Below are 6,526 nucleotides of genomic sequence, written 5' to 3'. Positions count from 1 at the left end.
TGATGAATTAATGCGTCCAAGAAATGTGGACATGGGCTGGAGGTTTTGGGAGAATTACATCCAAGTCTAACTGGACTCAGGCTCCGGTTAATACGGCCCAGCAGGTACGGAGAGCGAGGCCGGGACCTGATGTGGAGCTCGCGGGGCCCTTGGCTGTAAATAAAAGCCACGTTTGATTCCACGTTGCGCACATTGTTGGCTCGGGCTGGGAAAAAAAATCGAAGCAACTTTTTAAACGGGAGCCATTTTTTCAAGGACGGACGTATTTCTTGTTCTCGTTAATGACGTGAAATGGCCAAGTTTTTACTTCTTTTTTTTTTTCGCTGACAAAAACGTCCAGAGAGAAACGTGATTAAAATGAATATTCACGTGTGAGACGATACTAACGTGCAGAAATAACCTGCCCAGGCCACGGAGAACGAAACGACTCCATTTTGTGCTCCACATGTCCGCTTCCCCTCACGATAAATACTGTGACGTCGTCAGAGGGAAAAGTGGCGGCACATCAAAGTTGAAGATTGTTTTTCTTCTTCGCTGCAACACAAAGAGACGTGAACTCTGGGTGACTGCTTTTAGAGTCCCTCCACCACTCTCTCTGCTTAATTCCCTTCCACTTGAGTTACACAAGCCACAGATGCCACATCGCGTTGGGCGGATCTCTCCCCCGTTTCTCAGCGAAGAAAAAAAACACTCTCGGTGGGTTTTAGGGCCCGAGCTCCGACTCTGCCTCCAGCAGCAGGAGGGCGAAGAACATGGAGGCGAGACTCAGCGGCTCGGAGAGGACAGGGTGGGGGGGGGGGGGGGGGGGGCATCTGTGTCACTTCTGAGGCCCTGAAACCACACCACCTCCTGAGCTCCATACACAAGTCTCACTTCAAATAGATGAGCATTGTTTTATTTTGTCTGGGAAAAAAACTTTCATTATCTTAAAAGAATGTTTATTCAAAGACATTTTGACCTGCTTTATAAAAGTGTGGCTCTTGTTCACCATCTAGTGGTAGACACGCAGCGTTGCACCGTGTCTCGTGTTCTCTGTCGTCACGTTATCAGGTCAAGTCAATTTTATTGATGTGACCTAGATTAGTTGCACAGGACGTCACAGTCTGAACGCTCTCTGTTCTCATACCTGCAGTTCACATGAGGAGAAACTCTCCACACAGGGAAACTGATGATGTTAAGTGATTTAACATATATAAAGAAACTGGATCTGAGAAGATGTCACACATCAGTTTGGACCTGGGAGACTAAAACATTCCTCAGCCTCTAGTGACCCCCAGTTGTGTGAGATGGTTTTATTTCAATTCAGTTTTATTTGTAAAGGGAATTTACATGGTGACGTGGAGACGAGACAATATGACGGGAAGAAATAAAAGAGTAGAGAAAAGAAAACATCTCAGGAAGAAACCTCCAATAAACCAGACTCAGGACTGGTGAGAGGATAAAGATGGAGCCAAGAGAGGGAGGAGAAAGGGGGAGAGAGGGGGAGAGAGGATGTGAGGGGACACAAGCATCTATTATCTGAAGCAAAGAAAACACAAAACTTAACTGGTTCAGTTTCTCAAATGTGAATATTTGGTTGATTCTTCATTTCCTCACCTGATCTCCTCAATGTTTAACCTCAGTGTCGTCGACTGACCTGAACCTTTGTGTCGTCCCTCAACCGGCAGTCACTTTGGATAGAAATCGAATTAAACCAAATAACTTCTAAATATATATATGTGATTCCAGTTTTCCATGATCATTAACTTTCAGGGTTTTGTTGGTCAGATTTAAAAAAAAAAATCTGAATCAACTTTAGGAAATAAGCATTTTTCCCTTTTATTCTTATTCCTGTTTTTCCCTTCGCTTCAACTTTAATCAGCGACATAAAATAATTGCCTGGTCTACAGATATAATAAAAACAATCCGTGTGTGCAGTCTTGCATGACTGCCGTGATGGAATAACTTCACACAGTGAAACATTAAGACACAACTCGTAAATGATTATAAAACACAACTTAGTAAGAAATGTGTTCAACATTTAAGGTCTTAAAACTAGATTTTACAGAAACGTGATCAACAGAAACAAGTTTTTTGGTTTAATAGGTTTTTACAGGTGAAACATTTCTCTGATATTTAACAGGAGGAAAACGCCACAGTTATAAATAAAGGTTTTCCAGTCTGCAGCACAGTGAAAGATGTTTAATCCATAAAGGGAAGGTCACCTGTCAGAGTTAGAACATGTGACTGACGGCTCCATGAGGCTCAGGAAACCGTCCTCGTCAAACACAAGTTCTCACAGAGAATGAAGCATCAGAAATAAATCCTGAGTTTAATTTCATTTTATCTTTATTTAATGTAGAACAACAGGGAAAGTGCTGCTGTGTAAAAGAAGGAAAATGTTCATTTATGAATTTAGGGAAAGAAATTACCGACCCAGTGCTGAGAATTTATTCATAATTCAGTCACAAACACTTATATAAACGAAAAAATTTAAATTGTTGTGATTTTTTCATACACGAAAACACACATTTAACTAACGGTCTGAAATTATGTGGATTTTATATTTCTAGTTATTTCCTTTTTATTTAATTTGCATTTTTAACCTTTGAAGTGTCTTTAAATAAAATACATTATCAATATATTATTATTACTGTTAACAGAAGCCTCAGAAGCAGTAACACGAACAAAAATAATAACAGAAATGTATAAAATCCTTTGAGCTGATCCCAAAACAAATAAAGAAATAAAGAGGAAAAAGAAAATACAGAAAAAGAAGATACGATTAAATGTAATATAACAGTTTCTAATACATTCCTTCAATCATTCAATAAAATAAGATAGAATAGAAACAGTGATATTCTCTCACTTCTCCTGATGGAGTTTAAAATGTAGCTGCTGGTAATTCACTTTGCATGTTATTGCCCCCTGGTGGTAACATTTGATACAAGGTTAAATCTTTCTGCTATTCAAAATGATCCTCAATTAAATGTACGTACAATAAACACTTTAGGTTCTTTTGCTTCACATTATATGTAAAAAAAAAACTAAATCATTTTAAATTAAAATATATCCAGTTACATTATCACCACATGCTTTAAACACAGATCACAACTGTGCTGTCAGTATGTTCAGTTGTTCTGTTGCTTTGACGCTGCTTTGGGATATTTCTGCTCTTCATTCATAACTGGAACCGAATTTCACTTCATTTCTCTTGAATCCAGACTTTGTCAGGATCTGTTTTCTTTTGTTTCGTGGCAGCGAAAACACATATGATCTGTTTTTAATCTGTTTGTATCTTCTCGATCAGTCGTGTTCATCTCAACATGGTTAGAAACCACAGAACTCAGTTTCAAATCGAAATGGAAATCGCATGAATTTCACATGAGTGTCACACGTGGACACATGTTTTTCACATGTAACCACATGTTGCAACAGATGGAGCACATGTGTTGTGTAGTGCACATGCTATCACATGGGTGTCTTCAGGTGCTTCACACATTTTACCACTGAAATGTTCCAAAACAAACAGAAATTCATTTTTTATTCATTCATTCAAATTTTAGATTAAATTTGGAGAAATGTGTTTAAAAATATGTGAAACATCCCCAATAATCCATCTGACAGTTTCATCCATTAGTTAACAAAAAAACATTTGAATATTTCACATTATTTTAAACATCAAATAACTTCTTTAATGGAAAGCAGAATATTGCTAAAATGGAAATATAGAGAATAACAGAAATAAACGAATACATGTATAGATAGATACATAAATAAACAAGGTTAATAATATGTTAACACAAATATGTAATAAAAGACGTAGAATTATCTATTTTAAATAAATATCTAAATACATGGACGAAAATATAACTATTAAATAGATGATTGTAGAAATACAGACATAAATAAATAAATAAACAAACTTTAGAAATAACTGTAGAAATATAGAAATAGTATTTTTAAATCACCAAATAATATCTATTTATTTACCATATATTTCATAGTTATTTTTTCATTTACTTATTTATACTCATGTCATTTATTTGTCCTTCATCTGAACAAACTTCCCCTGACAGAGAATATTCTGCTGCACAATGGAGCCCTTTGTCCACAGGGGGGCAGTGTTTGACAGCTGGTGGGCCTGTGTCACGCTCCAGAGGACAAATGTCCCTCCAAGGTCTCAGCCTGTCTAGACAAGGAGACAATTCTCCTCTCTTTCCTGAGAGAGAGAGGGAGAGAGAGAGGGAGAGAGGGAGAGAGAGAGGGAGCGAACATCTCAGACGATTTACAGCTCGTCCACGTTTGTCTTTTTCTGAGTTGATGAAAATTGTCAACAAACAAAGTGGAGCTGAAATTGGGCGACGGGCCTCTGAGCCCTCGTTCAGACTGAGCTGATAAATGTCAGCGGTGTAATATCTCATGTCTCCGTCTCTCTGGTCGAGCAGAGACGCCCCAGGAATGTTTTAAGATGCAGCACCCACCCCCCCCCCCCCACCCTCAGTCTCAGCAGATTACCGGGTCTGCCTGTAATCCAGGAAAGGTCACGGCGCACGTTTAATCTCCTCCCATGTGACGCCACACAAGCCGCCATCTCTACACCTCCTGAAGTGATTGATTGGAGGACGTTATTAACATGGCCGACACGCCGTCCCCTCTGTTCACCGTCGTCCCACGGACGAAGACGAGGCCCAGGATTTGATTCACTGACTCTCTGGGAAACCTTCATCTTATTTATTTGTATCGAAGGTGTGAGCTGAATTGCAAATGTTTCCAACGAGCTGCTTCACACGTGTTGTGGCCACAGTGTAGAGACAGGAGCTGCAGTGGAGACGCTGCTTTAATGTGAGACAAGTTCCGTACAAGTGAACCAGGAGACGTGTGTTTACTGAACCAGGATGTTTGGACCCTCAAGGTCTTTCTCAGGCAAAGGGTTAGCCAACAAAAAGCTGCTGTTTACAGACAAGGTCAGAACATCTGTGCTGCTTCACCTTCCCTGACGTTGATGTTCACTCTACACACAAACTCACAGCACACGGCGCCTGAGCCTTTCATGAAAAACGTACATGTCTTAAAACCACGAAGGTGAACGGATGAAAGGAAGCTGCTCAGCTGAGGGACGTCCTCCGTCGTCCTCTGCATCCGACGCTGTGATACTTCCTCTGTTCTCCTGTTCATCATCAGATCTCACGAGTTCCCAGGTGAGAGAAAGTCCCTGAGATGAAACCTGAAGCTGGGACCTGCTGGTGTCTGATCATCAGACTGAAGGGAGATGTGTCTCTCACCTTCTGGAACATTCAGGGGATTCGAGCTAAAGTTATTATGAATTAATGCTGAGGAGACAAACATTGTTCAAAACCTTTGTCCCCTGTTTATTAGTCTGTCAGCCACATTGTGGTTTTGGACATTTTCACTGATTCTCAGGGAATAATTTATGGACCTTGAGGAAAAATAAGATTAAATTTAAGTTATGTGTTCTATTAAATATCCTTCTAGTTATTATCCTGATCCAAGCGAGGTCTCTCAGCAAAACAGTGACCTTAGCGGAGGTAAGTGTTCTTCAAGTGTTTCTTTCTAGTTTTAAATGCTGGTATTAATATTTACAAAGAATTTAAATGTGTTTTGGCGAAAATTCATTAAAAAGACATTTGATGGAGGCTACTTAATGGAAAAATATGCATCCTAAAAAGTTTAGATAAGTATAAACCAAGAGGACCCAAGAAATGTTTTTGAGGCTCACTCATCTTTGAATATATGAAGATCCAAGATTGTTAACTTTTAAATTCTCTTCACACAGACAGACCCGGTGGAGACATCATCTGGATCTGGATCTGGATCCATGTGGTTTCCTGAGGGAACCAACAGGTGGAGGTGTTTGCTTTACTTCTCTCATGTTTACATTCGAGTGGATCCAGATAAACATCCAGACACGTTTTCACTCTTCCTCTAAAATGAGGAAATGGGACCTTGACCTTGTCTCCAAACGTCCTCCAGTCACATTCTGTGTTTCTAAATGTCCCCGACATCTGCTGCCTCAACACAATTATTACAAAGACATGTTTCCAAAGTGTCTCTGCTTCTTTCGTGGAGCTGGAATAAACAGCGAGTGGAGTTCATCCATCACACTCAGGATGTCAGAGAGACGAGTGAGGAGAGGAGGAGGAGGAGGAGGAGGAGGAGGAGGAAGGAGTGAACTGCTTTGACTAATATGGACGAAGGGAGATGTTTGACAGTATCTGTCCCCTCCACCCTCACGATGCTGCACACACACACACACACACACACACACACACACACACACACACACACACACACACACACACACACACACACACACACTGCTGAGCCTATGACATGCTGACACTTTCCAGACAGGAAGGTGTTCAGACTGAGAGGAGAAGGAGGTTTGAGTGATCGTGAAACTCCTCAGAGACGTTTGAGTATTTTCCTCAAATCATGGAGACTCTTGGAGGAAGGAGCAGCAGCAGCAGCAGAGGGGGGAGGGGGGGGGACGTTTCCTGTCCTGTCCTCTCAGCCATGTGCGTCT

The sequence above is a fragment of the Hippoglossus hippoglossus genome, chromosome 5, assembly GCF_009819705.1.
Source record: "Hippoglossus hippoglossus isolate fHipHip1 chromosome 5, fHipHip1.pri, whole genome shotgun sequence".
Lineage (NCBI taxonomy): Eukaryota > Metazoa > Chordata > Actinopteri > Pleuronectiformes > Pleuronectidae > Hippoglossus > Hippoglossus hippoglossus.
This window is presented reverse-complemented; position numbering follows the sequence as displayed.